The sequence below is a fragment of the Macaca fascicularis genome, chromosome 15 (genome assembly GCF_037993035.2).
Source record: "Macaca fascicularis isolate 582-1 chromosome 15, T2T-MFA8v1.1".
In the NCBI taxonomy this organism is placed as follows: Eukaryota; Metazoa; Chordata; class Mammalia; order Primates; family Cercopithecidae; genus Macaca; species Macaca fascicularis.
The window spans coordinates 36,228,543-36,252,881 of record NC_088389.1 but is presented as its reverse complement, the minus strand read 5'-3'; the positions used below and the strand labels follow the sequence as shown (position 1 = coordinate 36,252,881).

Here is a 24,339-nt window from a genome sequence, read left to right as displayed (position 1 = left end):
TGGGTATCAGTGGGCGCGGGCATGGGGCGGCTGTGTGTTGGGCCTGGAGAGTACAAGGAATAGAGGGGAAGGTAGCAGGAAGGCAGCAGGGTGTGGACTTGATCCTGAAGATAGCTGGGAAGGATTTTAAGAAGAGATGGGACCTAGATAGATCAGTGATTTTAGAAGCAAGTCCTTGGCCATGTGTAAGGGTAAATATGGAAGGGTATGACATTGGGAAATATGTACAGTATTTGATTTCTTGGCACACAACTCCTGAAATCCTTAGATTCTCTAAAGTGACGTCTACTTATATGCTAATGAGTTGACTGATAGCTGGCAGCCCCTAGGTGGCTTCAGAAAGGGGTCACAGAAAAGACCAAGGCAGGATTGAAGGCTTGGAACTTTCAGCCCGCCCCATAGCCCCTGGGACAGGGAGAGAGGCTGAAGGGTAAGTTAGTCGCCAATGGCCAGTGCTTTAATCAATCATGCCTATGAAACGAAGATTTATAAAAACCCAAAAGGACAAGACTTGGGGAGCTTTCAGATAGCTGAATGCTTGGAGGTTCCTGGTGGGTGCCTAGGGAGGGCTTGGAAGCTCCACGCCCCTGCCCACGGACCTCTACCTGTGCATCTTTTCATCTGTATCCCTTTATAATAAACTGGCAAACAGAAGTAAATGTTTCCCTGAGTTCTGTAAGCTGTTGCAACAAATTGATCAAACCCAAAGAGAGGGTTATGGGAAACCCAGTTTACAGCCAGTCGATGGGAAGCACTGGTAAACCAACGCTGGGCTTGCAATTGGCATCTGAAAGATGGGGGGATAGTCTTGGGGACTGAGTCCTCAACCTGTGGATCTGATACTATCTCCAGGTAGATGGTGTCAGAATGGAACAAAATTAGAAGACATCTGGCTGGTGTCTGCTGCTCAACTGATCGCCTGCTTGGTGTGTGGGGACCACCCCTCCTGCCCGCACCACATCTGATGTTGGAAGTGTTCTGCTTTGTGAGAGTGTGAAAGGAGCGAGGAGAAACTTAGTTGGGTTTTTTCTACAGAACGTATCTGGGACGGGAGGAAGAAGCTGGCGACTGAGGGCTCAGCCCTGTATTCCCCTTTATCTTCAAGGGGAAGGATCTCTTTCCCCACCCTACTCCCTCATACTGTACTTCAGGAACTGGTGCCAAGGCCAGCCAAGCTCAACCAACTGCTAGGAGCTCAGGTCCCCACCCTGGAATGCTGGTGGGCTGGGGACAGGAGGTGGAGAGGAGTAGGGATGTGGGGTGGTCTCAAAAATATTTTGCTGCACTTAAACTGCAGGCTTATGTATAGCTTTGCCTGGAGGCAGGGGGACAGTTGAATGAGTGCCAGCAGGATAAAGCGCTCTGAGGGGTGGTAACTTGTGTCCTGCTCTTGGCCTGGATGCTCATTATCCCCTCACCTCCATTCCCCATCTGGGGATCCCTCGGGACCCACCTGGGAGCAGAGACACTGATGTAACAGTTCAGGCTCCTGAGCTGCTCTGGCTGCGGTGCATCTGCTTCCCAGCGTTGTGGCCTCTAGCAGGTGACTTGCTCTGTCGTGAATTTTAGTTTCCCTTTCTGTCAGATGGGGACAAAAAGTGTAACCATTTCCTAGGATACTTGTGAGGATTAACGTGTTTTAAGAGGGAGGCTTAGCAGAGTGCCTACACATAGAGGTGCCAGCATGCCTTAGCATGGCAGTGGGGGTGTGGCAAGGGTGAGGGCAACTGTCTTCACCGTAATTGCCAAGGCTCCCTTAGGATTCAAAAAGCCAGGGATCAGGGGAGTGAGGAGGTGTGATGGGGGGCCCAGCAGAAGAGCTTGATTGGCGGAGCAAGAAAGAGACTGGGCCCTCCTCTCCACCACTTTATGACCTCATCTTTCTGGGCCCAAAGAAATGGCGAGAAAAGGAATGTTGGGGGCCCCCATTGCAGGGGCAGGTGAGGAGCTAATGTATCTGTTAACACTTGTGTATTTCCTTTTCCCTCACAGCCGAGAATCAGCTGCTCTTGGGCAGGCATCCAGCAGGGAAATGCTTTGAAGGGAGCCTTCCCAAGCTGAGGGTAGCCAGGCTCTCCCACCTCCATCTCCTTCTCCCACACAGGGCTGTCTGCCTTCTCCCTTGTCCCTGAGCCACCACCCATCATCCTTTGCATGCTTTAACTGTTCCAGCTGCTCAGTGTTGTCTTTTTTTGTAAGAAAACAGTCCAGTTCAGCAAACATTTCATAAGCACCTGTTGTCTGCCTGGGTCTTTTTTGGGCTCAGGGCATACAGGGGATGGTTAAAGTATCAACCCAACTATCACAGGGGAGAATATTAGGGAATTGTTTTGAAAGATCTGAGTGCAAAAGCAGCGATCCCAGGGCACGAGGCCCTGGGTTCTAGGCCCTTGTTCTCCTTTCTTCCCGTGGGACCTTGGACAATTTATGGTACCTCTCTGAATCTCAGTTTCTTCAACTCAAAACCCAGGTCAGTCTGTTGATGCCCCTGGTTCTAAGACGCATGCTGTGATAAGTTTTGGAGTAACTTACCCTGTGGGCTCATCAGTTAGAGAGGTCTCTGCGAACTCCAGTTTCAGGCCGTAGTGAGAACAGCAGACCCCAGAGGGAGGAGTCTGATCGAAGTTTGAGTCCCATTCCACTGCAGCTTGCTAGTTGTGTGAATTTGGGCCTGTTCCTTAACTCAAAGACTGGGTTTCCTCAGATGTGAGGTAGGCATTGTGATATGCCGACAAATAGGGAACTCACGGGTCATATTAATGTTACTGAGATCCTCTTAGATACAGGGCCTGCTCCATGCCAAGAACACATCTCCAACCCTCCAGAGCTCCTTGTATCAGAGAGGGGCATTAGTGCCCAACTTCAGAGGAGCCAGTGAGGGTGGGGAGGACCGCAGCTGGAGCTCTAGAATGACTCTAGATGGGCTGGGAAGGGGCTCCTTGATTTCAACATGCACTAGTGTGGAATTCTCTCTTGCTTTATGAAGAAAATGTTTGTTAATGATATTGATAGTGTAAATGAGATTTGGGGAGTGGGGACAGCCAGAGGAAAGGGTTATTTAAACACACTTCAAAGAACACCCTATTCCAGTATTTAAGCAGCAGCATTTGCATATGTAATAATTGTGCTAATTATAGGTGGCCTCATCTGTTAACAACAAGTTTGCCTGGTTGTGTTACATTATTGTAATCACCCAATCATAATTCTCTGGCATGCTTTTCACTAAAGATAACAACAACAATAGTAACAATGCCTGTCATTTTTTAGTCCTTTGCTCTGTGCCAGGCTTCCTCCCAGGTACTTGACAGTCATCAGCTCATTTAATCTTCACAACACCTCTGTATCCCAAAGATTCTTATCTCTTGTGTACAGAGGATGAAACTGAAGTACAGAGAGGTTAGGTAACCTTCCTGGGCTCACACAGCCAAGAGCCAAGGAGGAAATGCCAGCTCACAGGCTCTTTCCACCGGGTGGCACTACTTCTCTGGGGACACTTGACATGTGTTCTCACCCTTTATCTCTAAGTCTTCTCTTTCTCATTTGGTCCTCTCAGAAATCCCCATTTTGCTGAAGAGGAAGCTGAGACCCTAGGGGAGAATTTGGGGCTGGGCAGGAGGTGAGCCCAGGTCCCCTTAACTTTTAGGACAAAACCAGCCCCAGCATACCCACCTGCCTTCCTGCAGTAAGGGATGTGGGGGCAGCAGCCCCTCCATGTTCTCCTCTGAAGTTTTGAAGGAGTCCAGCCTTGAGGAGGAGGGTGCCCCTCACCTCTGCTATCAAGTGGGGTAGGCCTGGCCTCTCCATCAAAGAAATTATAAGTCAGTAAACAGGTGGGAGGACTCTAGCACGTCATTAATTGCTTTACATACGTTGTCATTAAATCAGAGGTAGTATATGGATGGCTGGTGGCCAGATGTATCCCACAGACAGGTTTCATTTGACCCGATGGGGTGGAAAGATTCTATTGTTTTGTTGGTTTAAAATCAGTTACCAACACTAAAACATTTACCTTAAATATTCACCTGAAAATCTAGATTTCTGGCTTCTTTTAAAACAGATGTGGCCTCAGTGGGCCTACATTCCTATAGGGCAAAGAATTGGTTTCTTCAGTTCACCTCAGACTCCTTTTCTCCCTGGAAGTCTCCTCCCAGCAACCCTGGGAGGTGTGTGGGTGTGTATGGGGTTGTAGTGTTCCCCTTCTACAGATAAGGAGCCTGGGGCCCAGAGGAGACTGGCTGGGCCACTCCAAAAAGCTGTTGGTAAGGTCAGGACTTGAACCTCCATCCTCATCTCCATGCTGTGTGGTTCTCACTCCACCTTGCTGCCTCCCAGCCATGTCCAACCCCCACGGCCACCAAAGAAAGAAAGAAAAACTTTTCACAGGCCTAATGACTCAAAAATAAACAACAGTAAGCCTGAAGAACTGTTCCTATCTCCCTGCTCTCCCTTTCCACCCTTCCTGAGGCCGGAGGGGACATGGGAAACCTATTCATTTAAACTCAATTATTTTCTCGAAGACAGAACAGAACTGAATTGGGTCAGCGGCTATATTTGCTGTGCTCAGCTGTTTTCCTGCAACAGCATCACCCACCGGGTCTGTTGCTGGGCCCTGCACTGCTAGGCTCACCAATTATAGCTCCATATTGGTAGCCATTCCTTGGCAACCTTGGCTTAGGAAGAGAGGAGCCAGTGAATGGAACCTATCACCCTCTCCTTTTTCACCCAACAGGCTACAGGAGCAGGGTCCCTGGGCCAATGTAGGTCCAGGCTCTGGTCACCACCTCCAGGGACCTAGGCTTCAGGTATTAGACATTTAATGTCCAACACCCGTCTGTAGGGGAGGTACGTCTGCAGCAGAGTTTCTGCAGATGAGGAAACTAAGGCTTAGAGAAATGAAGTGCTTGTTGGAGAGGCAGACCTTAGAGTCAGACACAATTGCCTTTCTAGCTGTGTGACTGGGAGCAAAGAACCTGACTGCCTTGCTCCTCTGATCCCACCTGTGTAAAGGAGGCATAATTTGACATACCTCACAGGGCCGGGCTGTCCGGTTGTAGATGGGTTGCAGTGTATATGCCAGCAGCCTGCCCAGGGTTAACCCTCCTGGCAATGAGAAGTGTGCACGATGTGCCAGGCACAGAAGTTGGTGGGGACACAGATCTCTGAAGAAGGATATGCTTGGACATCCTCCTCTCCAGATACCTTTCCTGATTCCCTGCTCCCAACTGGAAATGCTCCTGCAGTCTCTCTAGGCCCCCTGTTGGGCCAGGCCCTGCCCTGGACACGTTTCACCACGTCTTCTGGGCCCACAGCCTGTTATATATGATTTTTGTTTGGTCTTAATATTTGTGTACCTTCCCTTCTCTACTAAACTACCAGTTTCCTGAGGACAGACCTTGTTCACCTGTTTGGTTCCTGGTGACACTCCCTTCCCAGCTGGGTGGCCTTGGACTGGTTGTTTAACCCTGGTGCGCATGTTTTCACATCTGTAAAATGGGAACATTGATCTCTCCCTCTGGCACATGTCATGGTGAGGAGGTTAATACCACACGTGGCAGTATTGTGCCAGATGGCTGTACGGAATGGAGTCGAGAGAAACATTGGGAGGAAACCAAAGCAGAGGCTGCCCCTCTGCCATCCTTGAAGTAGGGAATATCTAACGGAGTGGGGCATAATGGTTATAAATGCTGTCTTGTTACAGAATTGCTGTCTGGTTACATGGGGAAGTGGGAACAGAGTGGTGGCCAATGGGCCTCTCTTTGTTTTCTCCAGCTTCTTGCTGTAGAGGGCTGGACTTGCCCCAAGAATGGACTGTTCTGGCTTCACAGTAATTTCAGATTGCTGGGGCTGGGGCTGGTTGGAACCTACCCACAACCACTGACTTCCAGGCACCTGGATTGCAGTACCTGGCATTAGATCTCTTCTTTTGGCAGCCATGGGGTCTGGGTGTACAGCAGGATCTCCCTGCATTACCCCACAATATTATTGCTGGTCTCAGGGTTGGGGAGTGTTTAGGGAGACTTGAGTTCCCTGACCTTTCAGGAAGCATGCATGTGAACATAGGCATTGGACCTGGTGTAGACATGGTGTGGTGATGGCTGGGCCCTACTCTGGTGGGGTGGGAGCAGGACTTGGGGACTAAGCAGCAAATGACCTAGCCACAGACACAGAAATGGCTCTGGTGGGAGCCCAGCTAGTGGCACTGGACTCTCTGGGGGCCAGGGCTGAGGGCACTGCCCAGGTTGATCCCGGCGTCTTATACAGTAGAACCAGCAGTCACAGGCTCATAAACTGTAACCGTCCTCTTTCCGTTGCCTCTTGGTAGCATTCAACCCCTGGCACACTGTGCTGGGTGTTGCCTAGCACTTGGCACTGTGACAACCAAGAAAGAAAAATGCTGACCATGTCTCACTGCTTGTTCGAGTAAATTTACTCTATATTTTTTAGAGATGTTGCATGGGTGGGAATTTACTCCCACTAAATGTTTTGATGGAAACATTACATTTTTGGAGTGAACATGTGTCAACATCACTGTGGGGAAAAGGTTCCAGGATTCTCTGCCAGCCGGAGTCATCGCCATAAGACACTGGTTGGGGGCCTGGCAGGTGGAGATGATGTGACCGGGCTGGTAGTGGGGCAGAGGTAGCCAGACGGCGGGAGTCCAGCTGGCTGGTCTGGAGGGAGAAGGGGGTCTGAGCTAGGGGAACTGAATAGGTGGTGAGGAGGAAGGGAGTGGGGAGGCTGTGGGCTGACGATGTAAATTAACCACCCACACAGCTCAAAACTAGGTGAGTGGGGAGCTTGAGGGGCAGGAACAGCGAGCAGAGGCTCTGAAGTGTTGAACACTGGTAACTCAGATCCGAGGGACAGTCTGGGGCCAGATTGTTGAGGGTCCTAGAATCCCAGCTCCCACCAGTAATTAGCGGTGTGAGCTTGGGCAATTTTTCCAAGCTTTCTGTGCTTCTGCTTCATTTTTACTAAAAGGTAGCATGGATACCCACAGCTTATGGCTCTTTGGAGAATTAAAGGAGATAATGTCTATAAAACACATAGCAGGTGCCAGGACACATTTGCTCTTTGTTAGTGATGATAAAGCCACGCAAGTATAGATGTGCTCACATAAATTAACAGCTGGTGTACTGAAACTACTTCCTGAGTTGGCCCTCAATCTAATACCAAGTTTGTTTTCTCACATTCAGCTAAGTACAACTGGTCCCTTCAGAAGCCCTTGTGGTCTCTTGTACTTTGTGGTACAACTGTGGTCTCTTCAAAAGCCCTTGTTCATGAACAGCCAGGCCCTGGGCTGACTTTGCTACAGGGCGGGCATCCCTCTCCGGCCTTGTACCTGTTTCTGTCCTACAGACGGATCCTGAGGCAGTTGGTGGGTTTTAGCAGCACCCTCCTTCAGAAAGAGCCTCTGTCGTCTGCTCAGCCTCTAGAAAGAAAAGATGTTTCCTCTCCCAGGATTTATACATCTCTCCCCACGGGACGTACAGGCATTGCCTGGAGGTATTCTTTGACAGTCGTGGCCCAAACTCTTGTCACTCAAAGAAATGGAAAGCTTTTTGAGGGTTAAGGGTTCCAGACTTCCCCAGAGAGCCTAGCCCAGTTGCTGAGGACATCTTCAGATCTGAAAGAAGATAAGACAGGAGCATCCTGAGCTCTTTAGAGAAGACTGCCTGCAGTGTGTGTGTCTCCATCACTCATGTATGGAGTCCCCTAGGCCCTGAGAACCAGAGATGAACAGACCCCAAGGAAGGCCTGGCAGGGTAGGCAGTAGTAGCCAGGAGAGGGGAGTCAGACCAGGAATTCAGGCAGAGAGAGGGAGAGATTGTGCACTTTCCTGTGCCTGGGGCCACTGGGCAGGCTTCCCTCAGGTGGGGGCAGTTGAGCTGGGCCTTGAAAGGTGAATGAAAATTAGAAATGGGGGCAGGAGGGGAACCTCGTGGAAGCAAGGGTGTGACTGTGAGAAAGGCAGGGCATGCACGGGGAAGGGTTAAAAAAGGAGGCAGGCCTTGTGACTATTCCCTGTGATAAGCTTCAGGTATAAAGGTGAGGAGTGTGCAGGGACAGGTAGGACCTACTGACGGGCGAGGCCCAAGGCTCTGGGCTTCTTCTGTGGCTGCGGGAGATGCTGAAACCAGGAGTGACTGGATCAGGGCAGCCTCTGAAATTCCCCCAACTACACATGGCCAGGAATGGTCACTGTGTACTCAGTACTTTTATGTGTTACTCAAGATGTTGCTGAAAGGAGCCTGCAAGCGGTTATGCAGACCTCTGAGCAGGGGCTAGGAAGGAGGGCACAGAGGAAGTGATGGCAGACAGCTGGTGAGGGTAGGAGACCCACTGGAGATGGACATATCCTGACCCTCAGATGCAGGCTCATTTCTTGTTAGCGCGTGACTCCTTCCTGTGAGAGCTGTCATGCAGAGGCAAAGGCCCTGTTATAGGGCCCTGTTTTCTTATAACAAGATGTTTTAACAGTGTGGATGAATCAGGGGATGGCTTCTTGCCTGAGGGAAATCTAGGAGGGCTTCCAGGAGGAAGGAGTATTCAGATTAAGGAGGGAAACAAGAGGGGACTAGTAAAAAGTGCAAAAACAGTTGTCTAGGCGTGAGGCACACTTTCAGATGTAGTTGGGTGAACCTGAGCAAATGACTTAGCTATTCCAGACTTGATTTCATCTATAAAGTGGTCGCAGTATCTGCCTTGCCTGTTTGTTGCCATGATTATGAAATCAGTGGGAGCAGACCTGGCTTGGAGCCTGCACCCTGGAGGGAGGTGATGCTCAGAGGATGCACTCTGCTTTCGCCTTCCTTGTTGGCTTGGCTGCTCTGGAGCCAAAGTGGGCTTCTCTGGCCGCAGGACCTCTCTGAGACTCTATCTTCACCTTTCCCCCGCTAGGAAATTTTATTAAGACATTGGATAAACAGATGACAACTCTGAGGGAAAACTCAGAAGGAAGGGGACAGGACACTGTAAGTGCTCTTCTGGCTGGGAGGCTTTTAGGCAGTAGCGGGAGCTGGATAGCTCTTTTGGCTTTGGAGGTGTGGACAGATGCAAATATGGCCAGACTGGTGGTGTTGGATCGCCTGGCCTGTGTGCACAGCAGAGCTGAGCCTGGAGCCTAGGGCCCAGCAGGGGATGGAATGAGTCAGGGACCTTTCAGGCTGGAGGCTGCTGATGGGGTCACAGTAAAACCTCTTCACCAGTCCTGCAATAACCCCAGATGGTATCCTGCCTGCCTGTACACAGTAGGTGCCTGACACAGCCTGCAGCTTAGTAGGAGCTCGGTAGTTGTTTGCTGAAACACCGGAGCAGGTTGCAACTGCCAAGGACTGGCCTGGGGTCTGTGATGCCTTAGGGTGGAGGATGGGAGGAGCTGGGCAGGACCTAGGTAGGACACCAAGGGGTGGCTCTTGTTCTTCCACTGGCTTCTGTTCATATTTACATCAGGAGGCTGTGCAGCCTCGGGTTCCTGGCCTCAGCTGGATTAGCGCTTCTAGCTGGTGGCTGTAAGTGAAGGAGGTGTGACGGTATGATACCCTGCATGTGGTAGAGACTCAGTAAGTGGATACCATTGCAGTGGCTTCTCTAGTGGGGTGGGAAAAAGGGTGACCCCAGGCAAAAATACCTGGTTGGCTGGGTGTGCCCTTCCCCTAGGGGTTTTTGTTTCTGTGAGGGCCTGGTAAGTGACCCAAGGATGAATCTCCAGGCCAGCAGGTGGGGCAGGGGTTTGTCTGCCCACAGGCTTCTGGGCGCACTCAGGAACCTGGGCAGCTTACACAGCTCACCAGCCTGTCGTCTCCTTCGCTGCACTCGACCTTTCCCTTCTGTCCTGCTGGACTAGCCGGGTGCTTTCCAGAAGAGAAAACCCGGGACTGCTTCCTGGGAACCCAGTGCCCTTCCCATCTTAGGCTGTCTAGTCCCAAGTCGGGGTGGGGAGTCGGGTTAGGGGATCATGGTAGGCAAACCCCTGGCCTTGTCTGGACCTCAGTTGTGTTCACTTGTTAAAATGTTTGAATGGAAATGTGGGGAAGGGAGAGCCTTTGCCTTGTTTGGGTCTCTGGGCTGTGCTGGTCTAAGCCCAACGAATCCAGGGTAGGGCCAGCGGGACCGAACTGGAATGCGCCGCCGGAGCCAGGCCGCGGGTGAGTGAGGGACTGGCGGGGCCGGTGGGGACCCAGACTCGCAAGAAGGTGGGGAAGGGGTTGCAAGGCAGAGGCCCGCGAATCCCCGCACCGGGGCCTGCGCATCCGCCTCCCCCCGCCGCGTGCCCAATGCGCAGCGGCAGGTCGCTAGCGGGAAGTTCCTGCAGCTGGGGGCAGCTGGCCGCGGAATGCTGGGAAGGGCTGGGCTGGGGCTGGGGCTGGGGCTGGGGCTGGGGCTGGGGCCGGGGCCTGCCGCTTCCGGGCTGGACAGGGTTTGGGGCGTGGCGCAGCCCGACATTAGTCCGGAATGCTCTTCGAGCGGTGCTCGGGTGAGGTTACCTTGGCGCGCCCCCAAATCTTTTGGTTCCCCTGCTCCTGCCTTCCACCGCTCTGGCTGACCTGGCTCAGACCAGCTTGAAAAATGCATTCATTCAGTACATCTGTCAGGTGCCTACTTTGTGCCAGGCTCTGGTTCGAGGTGTGCTGGGCTTACCTGGGCGTGCAGGTCCCTGTTCTCGTGGACCGGACATTTTCATGGTGGGTAAAAGACAGAAACAAACAAGATGACTTAAGGGTAGTTCTGTGGAGAAAATGAAGCAGGGTGGTAACTTGGGAGATGGTAGTTGCCCCTTTAGTTAAGAGATCAGGGAAGGCCTCTTCCTGGGACGGGACTTTGGGTCTGAGACCAAAAGGAGGAACCAGCGTTGCCCAGGGAATGGCAAATACAAAGGCCCAGAGGCGGGGCTTGGGGCAGGAGATGACCTTGGGCGGAGTCAGCATTTTAGGGGAGGAGCCTGTCGGGACGGCTTCTCCCTCTTTCCTGACCCAGAGCTCTGTGCTCAGGCCTGCACCCTGCCCAGAGGCCCTTGGAGGGAGACTTGCCGTGGCTGGAAGCCATAGTTTGCTTTCAGGAGTGTTTCTCGTCTTCTTGGACCTGGAGGTTGTGCCGTGTGGTTACCTGTATGGAAGACTGTAATTTTCCACTTTGTTTCCTGAAGGACACGGAAACCTTTAGATGTTGTCATCACTGTGTTTATTTAAGTCATTTTTGAAAGTTCAGCTTGGAAGACACAGATTCAGCACGTGCCTTTCGGGAAGGGCAAGCTCTCCTAGGCTCACCTCTTAGATGCCGGCCCGGCCGAGAGTCCTCCTAATCTGTCTAGAATAGGTGCCTGGGTGAGCACCACCCTTGGGAATGGGCCTCTGTGGCCTTGGACTTTTTAGTGACAACTTCGGTAAGATCCTGGGCCGGGCCAGAGGGCCTGCTCACTGGAGACCTGGCCATCTTCGGAAGCCAGATCTGGCTCCAGAGCCTCAGGGGTTGCAAGTGCCCAGGACCAGGTCAGCAGAGAGGCCTGCGCTCCCACCACAAAGGTCTGTTTGAAGTTCTGTGGGAGGGAGGACAGACACCACAAGGAAACTTCCTCCCGGGTAGGTGGGTCTCCAGCCTGGTATGGGTTCAGACAGGCTTTGGATGGGGGTGGGTTGGGCTGGAGGGTGAGGAGCTGTTTCTCCAACAAGGCCTGGTCCCAGAACTGAGTCCTCAGTGGACAGGGCTTGTTGGTGTGCTGTGCAAGTGCAAGGCTTGGGGGACTGAATGGGGGACTCCCTCGGACATGGGAAGAAGAGTGAAGGTGGGGACTGGGGTTGCTAAACTGGCTCCTCCAGGGAAGCAAGCCCTGCCCTCCTGGAGCTTCCAGCCTTTAGGTGGGGAGGTGGGCTGGGGAGAAGCTTTAGGGTGCAGCTCAGAGAAGGCCAAGCAGGCAAGGTTGTGGGGCACCTGAATGGTGGGCGTCCAGTAGCCTGGCTGTTGACCTAGGCTCAGGGAATCAGCATTTGGTTAGGTGGGCTATGAGGAATGGGCCTTGACCCTAGGCTGCGGGGCTAATGAGGGCCTTTAGCCAGAAGCTGCCAGCACAGGTGAGGGGGAAACTGCCGGTGCCCCTGTGCCCTTGCACTCTCCCAGCCCTGCCTCTCCAAGACAGATTTAACAATCCACGTCTGTCTCTCTCTCTCTCTCTCTCTCACAGTTAGTATTGCAGGAGAGAAGCTTTACTTCTGAAACTTTTATTGATCCAGACACTAATAAAAAGTAAAGGTTTTTTTTTTTCTTCTTTTCTGCTGGAGCAAAGAATATCAGAGCCCTAAAACACAAATTTGTTTTCCTCCTCCCTAGATCTGGGAGGGAGGTGTAGGTTGGCCTTGTTCAGATCTAGCCTCTTCAAGAAGCCTCACTAACTCCTCAGGCCTGCAGTCATCCACCTGTTCCCCAGCAGTTAAACAAAACTGCCACATGTGCCTCTGTCTGACCCCAGAAGGCTGGGGTGTCACAGAAGCTTTCCTTCCCACCTGAGGCCCCCAGGGGTAGGGAGAGACGCCATGGGAGGCATTCAGGACCAGGCTCTTGATTTCATGTATGTCTCTCAGGGTTTGGAGTTTGGTTCTTTGGCTGCCCTGGTCTTTGTTTTTGCATCTTGATTTCATCAGGACTTACTGAGCTCTTGCACCGTGTCAGACCCTCTCTTAAGACACAGAAATACAACACATAGAGCTTGGCTACACACAGCTTACCTTGTGACAGGAGAGGCAGATAATAAATAAGCGGAGAAAAAAAGTGATTCCCGATTGAGTGAAGTTTCCCTACTGAAATGTGAGTCAGGGATTTCTGTCTGCTTTGTTCAGCACCTGTCTTCCCAGTGCCTAAATAGTGCTTGGCACATCGTTTGCACTTAAATATTTGCTAGCCTCATGAGCAAGATGCTATGAAGGAAACAAACCAAGTGTTCCACCGGGGAGTAACGGTGGCAGGGCAGGACCTGTGTAGATGGAGCAGTCAGGGAAGGATTGAGTTGCAGAAGATGCCAGAAGCCCGCCAATTTGCTGTTTGAGTGTGTTGGGGCAAGAACTCCTAGCCTAGGGAGCAGTAAGTACAGCCCTTGAGCAGGAAACAGACTTTGGTGTGTGTGGTGGGGGGCGTTGGGTGTTGCTGGATGAGGTCAGAAAGTAGGTAGGTCACGATTGCCAACGTCTTTCACCTGGGGAGCAGTTCACATTTATTCAGTGCAGTGGGGAATAATTGAAGGCTTTTAAGGTGAGGAGTTCAGTAATCTGATTTGCATTTCTGAAAGGTCCCTCTGACCCCTGGTAGGGGTAGGGGGAAGCCCAGTGGTTTGGGAGGCTGCCTGGACAACAGGCTGCCTGGGGAAGATGGAGAGGAGTAAACAGGGATGTGGGATTTCAGAGGAGGTAGCAGGAGGATTTGTGTTGGATTGGATTCTGAAGGCCAGGGAAAGGAAGGGCTCCTGGCTTTGCTACTGAGGCTCCACGCTGGACATTTCAGATGTGAGGTTCCGTGAGATGCCCTGGAGGTGCTGTCAGGCCGGCATGGAGATGCATGTGTCCGGAGCTCAGAGGAGGGGAGGGCTGGGAATACACTTTGGAGTCATGAGCATGCTGGAGGTATTTAGAGCTATGGGAGTGGATACAATCACCAAAGGAAAGTGTTGTGCTAAGGAAGAGTGTCTCCGAAACAGGCCTGAGGAACTCCAGCACCCGGAGGAAGGGAGGTGAGGTGCTAGAAGCCTGTGAGAACAGAGGAAACCTGGAGCACGGTGGCCTGGGTTCAGGGGATAGTAAGGCACAGAAACTGGTTAACTTTGGCAACCTGGAGGCCTTTGGTGTCCTCAAGGAGACCCAGTGGTGTCGGAACAGACAGGTGTGTTGAGTAGGAAAAGGAGTTGAGAAGGTGGCGGGGGCAGCAGTGAGCAGAGAAGTGCGTGAGGACCCAGCCAGCCCAGGATGCTGAGGAGGGGAGGGCTGGAGAGGGGCCCGAGTGTTCTCTGTCCACGGCGTGGGTTTACCAGCAGCTGACCCAGGGCATCTCAGCCTGGAGATTCTGATTCCGGAGCACTGATAGGCTCCCCCCAGTGATCTTTCCCAGCTCCCTCAGCCCTCTCCACCTACTCTGGAAAGCTCGCTGACTGTGCCGTGTCACATTTTTGGACTCAACACTGAGTCTGTTGACCCTGGTTCCCCTGTCAACCCCTTTCCTTACCCCAGTCTCTGTGGGTCCACGCAGAGTATCCTGGAACCTGCCTTACCTCAAGTGTCTTTCCCAGAGCAGAGCGAGACTTCCTTTACACCAAGGGCATTTCTCTGGAAGGCTTCTTTATGTGTTTGGCTTCTGGAGAAGTTTGAGATTTTTTTCACAATATTTTGGTGGCCAGGAACACTAACTCTCACCCCCAACAACCCTGCCCCAGGACTTTGCTGGCTCTGGGGAGGGTTTAGAATGCATCGGCTTGAGGGTGCAAGGTTGGCACACATAGCTGGAGATAACCTAATGTCTGCTGGACCCCTGGTGGGTTTCAGTGTCTGTTGAATGAATGGCACACAGAGTTTTGGGTTCCCAATTGCTTTGTTAAATGCTTTTCCTGGTTAACCAATGTTTTTACATCTGTTATCTGCAGGGAATAGTGTATTACCTCATTTTATACATGAGGAAACTGAGACTCAGGAAAGTAAAAGGACTTGTCCAGGGTTCCACAGTTGCTAAATGACACGACCAGAATTGCAGCCTGGGCCTGCCAAATACCCAAATCGGGCCTCTCCTTACTGACTAATCCTGGGGGTGAGGTACACCGTAAGCAGGGAGGTTAAGGCACCCAGGTCTCCTACTGCCTCTCAGGAATAGTGGCCAGATGTTCTGCCAGGGCTCCAAGGCATTCCTCCTGCCTCCCACCCACCCATTTCCTCTGATGCTGGACACCTACTCCTCTCCCCACATGCACACCAGATGCATTTGGCTCCAGGAAGATAGGATGAGCCTTGAACCTTGTCAAGTCTTGGGGATGCTTTCGGCAAAGCCTCTAGCTTCTGTGGAGGCTGTTTCTGCAGCAGGCATGTAGGGTGGCCCTATGGCTGATGCAGAACTCCCCATAGGTAAGGTGAGCTCAGCAGGATCACATGCCATGACCACATGTGAGCAGTGGAAGACAAACCCAGAGAGGTCTGGAGGCGGGGCCCCACTGGAGAGGCGAAGCCTTGTGCTTATGCTACCTCCTGACAGCCTGTGTGGCTTTGGGTTCTCGCTTCCCTCTTGCTCTGCCCCTCCTACCCAGCAGACTTGCTTAGCCTGGGCCTGGGCAGCCAAGGCAGGCTGTTTTCAGGCCTCAAAGGATTTGGGCCACAGCCCAGCCTTTCTCAGTATTTCTCGCCTTCTGTCCTTGTCTTCTTGTGGGAAGGAGCAGGGATCTGGGAGGTAGCAGATGGGGGGTCCTGCCTGGAAATCACTGAGGGTCAGAAACAGGCTGAGAGAAAGAAATGACTCAGCCACAGTTACTGCCCAAGAGTCTAGTTTCCTATTTGTGCCTTCAGCTATCCTGGGGCTGCTTCCTTCACGCCAGCTGAAAGCAGGCGTTTGTTACGCACTCACTCTCAGCCAGGCTTTGCTCTGTATCCTCTCAGCAATCCTATGAGGTAAATGCTATTATGTCCATTTTCCAGAGGAGGAAACTGAGAGAGCCCAGAGAGGTGACTTAACCTGTCCAATACCACACAGGTTACAAGTGGCAGAGTCCAGGTTGGAACACAGCCTGGCTTCAGAGCTCATCTTCTTTACCATCAGGCTGCACGTCCTGAAACTTATTTGACTTCCAGGCATCATAGAAACAGAGTGAGGGCACTACATCTTTGAATGACTTGGCCCCTGTGGAGTTAGGCCTAAAGCAGCCTCCTGGCCTTGGCTTTTCTGACCGAAGATAGCCACACTGGGCAGGGCATGGTGGCTCACACCTTTAATCCCAGCACTTTGGGGGAGGCCAAGGTGGGTGGATCACCTGAGGTCAGGAGTTCGAAACCAGCCTGACCAACATGGTGATCCGTCTCTACTAAAAAAATATACAAAATTAGCCAGGTGTGGTGGCCCATGCCTGTAATCCCAGCTACTTGGGGGGCTGAGGCAGGAGAATCACTTGAAACCGGGAGGCAGAGGTTGCAGTGAGCCGAGATTGCAGTTACACTCCAGCCTGGGCAACAAGTGTGAAACTCCGTCTCAAAAAAAGAAGATAGCCACACAGAACCTACTGTGGGCCCAGCCACTCCAGGTGCCAGAATGGCCCATGCTTCTCTGAGGGTACCATAGACCAGGTGCTGAGACCCAGACAGTCAAGTCTCTCTTCCCTTCCTCTCCCCAGCCCACTCCTATTCCAGTAACTAGGCAGGCCCTGCCTACCCTTGCCCCAGGAGAAGCCCCACTCCTGTGGACAGTGGAAGGGCCTCAGCCAGCTTGCCTGAGTCCTGGGCTTGGAAGGACGGTTGCCCCCATCTGCCTTGGTTCCCTGCACCTGCCTTTTCTTCCCCGCGTGCTCCCTCTGACTCCCCGCTTTTCTCTGCTTTCACCTTCCCCTAGTGTTCTTCTTCTTTCGTGTTGTGTCAGAAGCCATGATTTCCAGTCTTCTCATCTGGAAGATGGAGGAAAAGATAGACCCGACCTCACAGGGTTCTGAGGCTCAAACTGAAAGCCTGGTGGTGGGGCACCTGTGACAGGTGAGACTCCTCATCTCGCCCCCTTCTTTCTTCCTCATGAAGGAGAGACACTGGAGGATGTGGAGCAGCTGGGGCCTGTGGTCCAGGTGGGAGGGAGCAGTCAGGGCCTCGTGGAGGGAGCAGGTGGGAGGAATACTCTGGCTATGATGGACCTCACGGGGTGTGGCCCAGCTTTGCCACTGACTTGCGTGAAGTTCTGGCGAGCTGGGGAGTCCCTGCACTCTCAGCTTCCTCATCTGAAAGATGGGGCAATGGTAATGCCTGTCTGTGGAGTGGTGAGGAATAAATGAGACTGGGCCATAAAGTACCCAGTGCTGTGCCCAGCACATAGTGCCCAAAGAGGGCCACTATCCCGTCTCTTATTCTTGAGGTTTAGCTTCCTTGTTTTGTTTTTGAGCTCTTTAGGACTTTCTTGGAATTTGAATTTTTTCTGTTGTTTATTGTGTCTAAAATCTTCCTCAGAAGCCGAGGGCCTCTAACCTGATCATGAGTTTTGGATTTTTTTTTTTTTTTCTGCTTTCCTGTTTCCTGTACAGGAAAAGGGGACCTGTACCTTTAAGACCCCAGCAGGCCCAAGTAGTACACTGGCCCTTTAAAAGCACATTACAGAGAGTTGGAACATAGCCTTTGTTGAACTGGCCATGATTAGTCCCAGCGGACAGGGCTGGAGTGGCGTGTCTGGGAGCTGGGCGGGGCTGGGCTGGCTGGGGCCAGCCAGGAGCAGCAGACAGCGGGAAGGCTCACCCGGCCACTCAGCTTCCCGAGCCTGGTGGCCGTGCTGAGGGATGGTGAGTGGCTTGAGTGGAGCTTAGAACAAGGGAGGCTGGGAAAGCCAGGAGGGAGGCAGTCTCAGGGCCCAGGGAGACCTGAATGAGCTGGGTGGCAGCAGACACCTTCAGTGAGCGACTGTCACAGGAGCTGGTCCCAGGAGGGTCTCTGGAGCACCCTGGGATGCCGTCTCTGCCCCTCTACGCAGACATCCACTGCCGGCCCAGAATGTAGAAGCAGTTAGGATGGCCCTGCGAAAAAGCGGTACACCAAGAAGAGCACTGTTGCTGTTTTTAGTTTTTAAAATGAGAGGAAGCCCAGTGTGAGTCGCTCCGTCCGCCAGGCGCGGTGGCCCCTATGGTGTGCTCCGTTGAGAACCGGGAAATGCCAGGGACTGCTGACAAGTTTTCTGAGCTGAGGAGCTTGGCCTTTGCTCTGAGTGGCCGAACCCTTGGCTGGCTGGGTGGGGCTGCACTGGGGCTTGGGGGCCATGGTATCTCCGCCCCAGCTCCTCAGCAGAACTTTCTTTTTTCTTCTCCCTTCCTGCTTCCACTCCCTAGTCCATGGGGCCCAGGCCTGCTGGGTGGGGTGGAGGCGGGTGGGAGACTGGGAAGACTGTGTCTGGGCCAGGAGTGTGTTTTGGCTCTGCTTGAATATTTGAAACAGTTGTCAGAAGCCAGATCACTTTGGTGTGGTAGCATCTTTACTGGGCAAGTACCCATTTCTGGAAAAGTCAGGGGAAGGATTGGGCTTGTTACAGCCAAGTCTCAGTGCAGGTTGGTCTGAACCACCTTTATTACCACAGCTGGGGGCAGATGAGACTGCCTGCCAGTAGGTGTCCTCACTGTTTTACAGACAGCCACCCAGGAGGTGACAAAGGCAGGGCTCAGTATATTTCTGGTGACCCAGGGTTCCTGTAGTTCCTTAAAAGTTGGTGCATTTGGTCATAGGATTTTTGTAGGTTTGGTGAAAACCTGAGGCATTGACGGGCAGTGAAGAGAATTTGGAGTTAGAGCCCGAGTGCCAGGTGTCCTGCTCCTCCCTTGTGCCTGTGAATCATGACCTTAGGCAAACTGCTTGACCTCTCTGAGCCTCTGCTTCAGAGCAGAGGGCGCGTGCATAGGCGCAAACCCTGGAGGGAGTTGTCAGTTCTGGGGGAGGCTTCGTGGAGGTGGTGGCCTTTGAGCTGGGCATAGGCTGCTGTAGTGCAACCCCTTGAGCAGAGGCATGCAGTTTAGCATGATGAGCCAGATAGGGCCAAGCAGGGCTGGCATGACTGGATTGGGACCTGGAAACGTACCTTGGAAAGCTGGATTTTAAATATGTTGCTTTATCAGTTGGAATCCTATGGGTCAGGTGGCAAATGACAGGGCTAGCTTAGCCTGGAGTCAGCCAGTGTGGAATGTGGGGGAAAGGGGCAGAACGTGAAGTCTGACACACTGGCCTTGGGAAGCCCCTGGAGGTGTCAGAGCCTCACACTTTGCTGCAGTTAGCTGTGTGAGGGTCAGAGGTGCAGAGCCAGTGCCCTTTGTGCCCTTCCCAGGTGTGTGGGCTTACTGTGGTGTGGTGGTTGAGCAGGTACTTGAGAGCCACAGGTGGCTTTGGTGCATGGTCACTAGCAGCAGGAGGAACTCAGCAGCCACACTCCTGGTTTTCTTTGACATGGTTTCTCTGAGTTTCTGCCCGTGCCAGTGGCCTGGAACCCTGTGGCTTACTGACAGCCGCTTTCCTGCTGTCTTGCTGCTGCTGAACACTCCTGGCTGTCTCCTGCTAGTTACAGTCTGAGAAGCAGCTGCTCTGGTGCCCCATGCAGACTTCCAGACCTCAGGCTTTGGGAGGAATGGGCAGCTGACATCCCTAGGCCCATAGCCTCATATGCTCCTGCTGATGTAGTGGAGGTGCTCAGTGGCTGTGCTGGTGGCTGGATCAACTCTGCCCAGGATTGGGATGGGGTGGGGTGCCTTAGCATGATGTATCTTCCCAAACTCTGCCAGGAGGCAGGGGCAACCCACTTGACATGGGAGGAAGCTAAGGTGCAGGAGAGGCCCACCCGAGGTGCACACTCCTTTGGCCCAGTGCTCCTTCCTTTCAGATCTTCACCTCTTGTGTCTCTCTGAGCTCAGGCTGCTAAGAAGGAGGGAGCCTCTGTCCCAAATGGTGGCTGGAATTGAAGAAATAGCTGTGCTGGAGTGACCACTGGGGCTGGAGTCTAGGGTGCCAGCATTTGTTCATAGATTTGTCCATCTCTTCTTAAATGGGGGTCTTTCAGATTCGTGCTTAAAACTGCCTGTACTCTGGAGCTTGCTCTCAAGGTGAGGGGGTGGAGCAAGTGAGGTGGTCTGGGGTCAGTTGGCAGAGAGGCTTTTTGAGAGCTCAGCTGTGGGGAGAGTCAGGAAGGATCTGCTGGGCAGAATGAGAGACAGATCTTGGAAATGTCCTGGGCCTGGGAAGAAACCAGGAGCATCCAGAGAAGTGCTGGCAGGAAGGGCGTGCAGAAAGGGACAGAATGCCCCCGGAAGGCAGTCTCAGCCCAGCCTGGATGGCCATGGGGGCAGCCAGGGCTGATTACTGGGGCTGTGTATGGAGAGCTCGCTGCAGGTCAGGTGAGCCAAAGGTGGTGGTGTCCCTGTGTTCCAGATGAGAAAACTGAGGCACACAGGTTAATTAATTTGACCAAAGTCACAGAGTCTTGTGTGTGTGTTTTTAAGGAACCATGCCTGCTTACCACCTTCAACCAGCATAATGCCAGGAGCTGGGGCTCTGCGGACAAATGGCTGGTCCTTGGTTGAGGCAGGAAACCTGGCCCTCAAGGATGAGGGAAGGAGGCCATCCCTAGATCACCCCAACATGAATGGCCCACATGGTCCCAGGAAGTAACGTGGCATGGCGCCCAGGTCTTGGGTGGAGGAAATGAGACGGAAGAAGATGCTGCCTCTGCCCCCGCATTCTGTGGGGGGGCCCAGCATGAGCTAAGGAGGACTTCCTGGATGTGGAGAGCTGGGAGGAATTAGATAAGCCAGAGGGGAAGCACTTCCTGGAGAATGGAAATCTTCACTTTTCAGCTCATTTATTCTTCTGTTTCATGATCATTTTCCACTTGAGTCTTGCATCCCCAGGGCCCTGAGTGGCTGTTGGAAGTATTTATGGTCCCGGGTGGGGTTCAGGGACCAGTTAGAAACCAGTCCTACTCAGGCCGTGATGCATGGGTGTGTTCACGTGTGAGGAGGAGCCAGACACAGACTGAGCTCAAGGAGAGGGAACGCCAGGGTCAGGGCCTTGAAACATTCTCAGGAGTGGCCCCCAGCGGAGAGACTGGGGGAGGCCAGCGGGCTAGGACTTTTGTGGTGGGCTCTACAGCTTGGGAGCTTCAGGATTGCTGCAGTTGTGCCTGGGCTTGGAGCCCCAGGTGCTGTGCAGGGGAGTTGGGCTTTTTTCCTGATGCTGGGGGTAGGGGGACCGTCACCCTCCCTAAACTTTCTGAGCGGCCAGGCCAAGCCTGGTAGTTTTTCCTACAGGCCAAGGAGGGCTGGAGGGTTGTCCCTGCTCAGAAGCAAGAGGGGCAGGGGCAGCTAGCCCGCAGCTCACTTTCAATTTGCCCACCACTCACCCTCGTCAATGAGTGTTCCTTGGATGCTCTTCTTTTAAAATTCAGGGCACTTCACTGTTCTACTGAGGTTTATGAATGTTTAAAAACTGCTTCGCAGTCCCCAAAGTAATTTGACAAGTCTGACAGCTATTGATTAAAAACCCGAAATTATTCAGGCTGCAGGATGACTTGGGGGATTAGATAGAAAGTTTTTTGTTTCTTCTCTCTGCACCGCCCCCCCGCCCGCCGCCCCGCCGCCCCGCAAAAAAATAAAAAAAGAAGACGTGGAAAGGTAAATGTGTTCCTGAATGTTTTTTTAGGACTGCACAGTTTATACGGGGAGAGAATGCTGAAGGCTGCCTCTCATTCAGGAGCCAGTACCAGCACCCTCTGGAATCCCTGGTCTCCTGAACTTTGGCCCAAGTCACCCCAGGCAGCAGTGAGATGTTACTATTATGTTACTGCAGGTGATGGTGGCGGTGTTGGTAGCAGTTGTGATACTTTATGGTCCCTTATGTTCTAGGCAGTTGACATAGGGTTTTTGTGGCTTTCTCTGAAGTAGGTCAGCATGTGAGGAAATGGCACCTAGAAAGGGGAGGAAACTTGTTTAGGGTCTGTGATAGACCTTAGATACAGCTGGGATAGAGACCAAAGACTCCTGCAGGGAGAGGAACAGGCCCTTGCTGGGGTGCTGGGCTGATTGGAGGCCTGGCCTCCAGGCCTGACCCACTGTGCGGTCGGTGCCAGGAGTGTCCCACAGAGGCTGACCAGGCCGTTAGAACCCCAGCTGTCACTTCTGGACCATGTGACCTAGCCAAGCCATTCCCTCTCTCCAAGCCTCAGTTTCCTCTTAAGAGAACATCCTAAAGCTTCCAGTGAACCTTTTGGATTAACTGTCTGTGTACAGGAAAAGTTGCCCCATGAGCCAGGGCTCATGGGACCTGAGCTTGAATACCTGTTCTCCCTTTCTTCTGGGTCAGTGCTGCCTTTTGTGCAGAGTTGTTGGGAGAAGGCCATGAGATGATGTGTGTACTTTGGTAAGAACACCTGCAGCTGGCACAGAGTAGGTGCTTAGTAAGTAGCTGTTAGGTCCAGGCTGCCACAGTGTCATTCATTCAGTCAGCCTGTATTGGGCACCACAGGACATCAGGCCTCACAGCAAGCAATGAGCTGCCCCGTCCTCCTGTTTTGGTTGCAGAGTGTGGACCCTCCTCTGCCAGCTCAGCCCTGTGATGTAGGGGGGAAGCACAGGCTCCCAGGGGTGAGGGCAGAAGGCAAGGTGCCTCCCTGTCTCCCAGCCCAGGTCTCTCTGTGTGTATGGGGGTGTCACAGCTAGGTCTTGGTGACTGCTAGGACCTGCCCCTTACCTTGACCTGAGGGAACCCTGGGCTGAGAGGGACTGTGCCTCTGGTCCCTGTCATCCCTGGAAGACTTCCCAGGCAGGGCAGCCAACCTCTCTGCCTTTTTAGGACAGGCTCTGTCTCCCCAGGGGCCTGGGAGCCACCAGGCGGCTACATTCCTCTCCTCTCCCCTGGGATCCTAGCTGGGTCAGGAGTGAGCACTGGCCTTCTGAGCAGCCAGTTCCCACACCAGCGGGGCAAAGCTGGGCTTGGGGAGAGAGCTCTGCTGGACATGCCAGGCAGGGCGCTGCCCTGTTTAGGTCCTACCGCTTGATTCCCAGCAGGTCAGTGCATTCATTCTGACCATGTCCAGACTCTCTCTCCTTCCAGTGTGGGCAGAGATTTCTAGCACAGCCCCTGGACCTGCCTGGCTGTGACAGGCAGAAGCATAATTGGCATGTTCTGACCTAGAGAGTCTGCTGAAGTCCTGACTGCAGAACCATCAGGTCCTGCCAGCCTTCAGTTGGGCACCCACTCTGTGGAGACAAACCTTGTCTGGGATTTCTCTTCCTTCCAGACCTGGCTGGGGTAGTAGACAGTGGCTTGGGACCACACAGGCTGGTGGGCTGGAGACTGGGGCTGGGGATGGCTGTGCTTGGGAGTCACAGGCAGAGGGGCCAAAAGGGCCCCCTCATGGGGGTCTACTGCCCACTGCTAGGCACACTTTCTTCTCCTTTCATTTCGCCTCAGGAAAGTAAGGGCTTTTAAAGAAATTTGAGGCATCCCAGAGCATTTGGGCAGATACAATTGATCCCCACTTTGCAGATGGGGAAAACTGAGACATGGAGAACGTAAAGAGTTTGAGTCGTCAGGGGATGGGAACAGGAAACAGCCTGGGAAGTCCATATCTTGTCACTCCAAATTGTCAAATGTATGACCTATCCCAGAAGTGTCAGCCTTGATAGCAGCGTGTGCATTGTTCACCAGTGTTGTTCATGGCTGTGTCTCCAGCTCCTGACATTGTGGCTGGCAATGAGGTGGGCGAATGGAACAGACCAAGGAGGCATGAACAGTTACGAGCAATGGATGGGAGTCACTGACACCCCTGCCCTCCTAAGCCTCTCACCGGCATGGTCTCATTTGATCCTTAGAGCAACCCATGAGGAAGGTGTGTCATTATCCTCACTATGGATGGGGAAACTGAGTCCTAGAGAGTCAAATGACTTAAAGTGTTCAAGGTTGTATGTTTCATAAGGAATAGAGACTAGGTTTACTCTACAGCCAGGCACCCTTGACACTAGGCTCTCTGTCCTCCTGCCTGCTTGCAGCTACAGGTGCATTTTTGTAGCATTCACTTGTGTACGTGTGTGTGTGTGTGTGTGTTTAATCCCACGGCCCACTTCACTGCCTGCCTGTGTGTACTGCCTAGCCCATTACCCTGGCAGCCCTAACCATGCAACATGTCTTAAAGGGGCCTCCCAGCTCCTGCTTGCACACTTTCAGAGACAGGGATCCCACTCTCTCTAAAACCAGATGAGCCTGGCCCATTCAAGGACAGTTGTGACTGAGCTGGAAGTGGCCTCTCCTGGTCCCAGTCTTGCCCTTTGGGGCCACACAGGGCAGCTCCCTCTGAGCTTTCGAGATTTGGAGGGTGATCCTGAGCCCCTTACTTTTCCGGCCAAACAATCCCACTCTCAGTTCCCCCCACCCAACAGCTGGGAACACCCTTGCTGTACCAAGTAGGGATTTTTAATTACTGTAAGTTTTGGTTTGGGGTCCTTTTCCTCCTTGGAATGAGTTTGCTGAGCTTCTGTGTCACCGACCTTTTAAGAGAAAAAAGGATCAGAGTTGAAAAACAGCTTGTGGGTTGGCTGGAAGGCTATCAGATAAGCCTAGGCCCCAGGAGCCAAGACAGTGTCCCTGTTGTTCTGCTGCCAGCCCTCACAATGAG

At 52.8% G+C, this 24,339-nt stretch overlaps 1 protein-coding gene across 50 annotated transcripts in view; it reads left to right on the top strand.

The window, feature by feature from the left end:
* DAB2IP (DAB2 interacting protein) overlaps positions 1 to 24,339 on the top strand; it is a 216,603-nt gene that overhangs the window by 157,839 nt on the left and 34,425 nt on the right. For 4 of the 50 annotated variants that reach the window (XM_074016670.1, XM_074016661.1, XM_074016666.1 and 1 more), the window contains exon 1: positions 17,388 to 17,482. The exons of 42 other annotated variants lie outside the window; for them this stretch is intronic. The gene's annotated coding sequence lies outside the window, so the exon portion shown is untranslated. Of the gene's footprint in view, positions 1 to 10,983; positions 11,580 to 16,557; positions 16,695 to 17,387; positions 17,483 to 24,339 lie in introns of those variants that run through there. 4 more of the 50 variants (XM_074016663.1, XM_074016658.1, XM_074016667.1 and 1 more) reach the window with 2 other exon arrangements.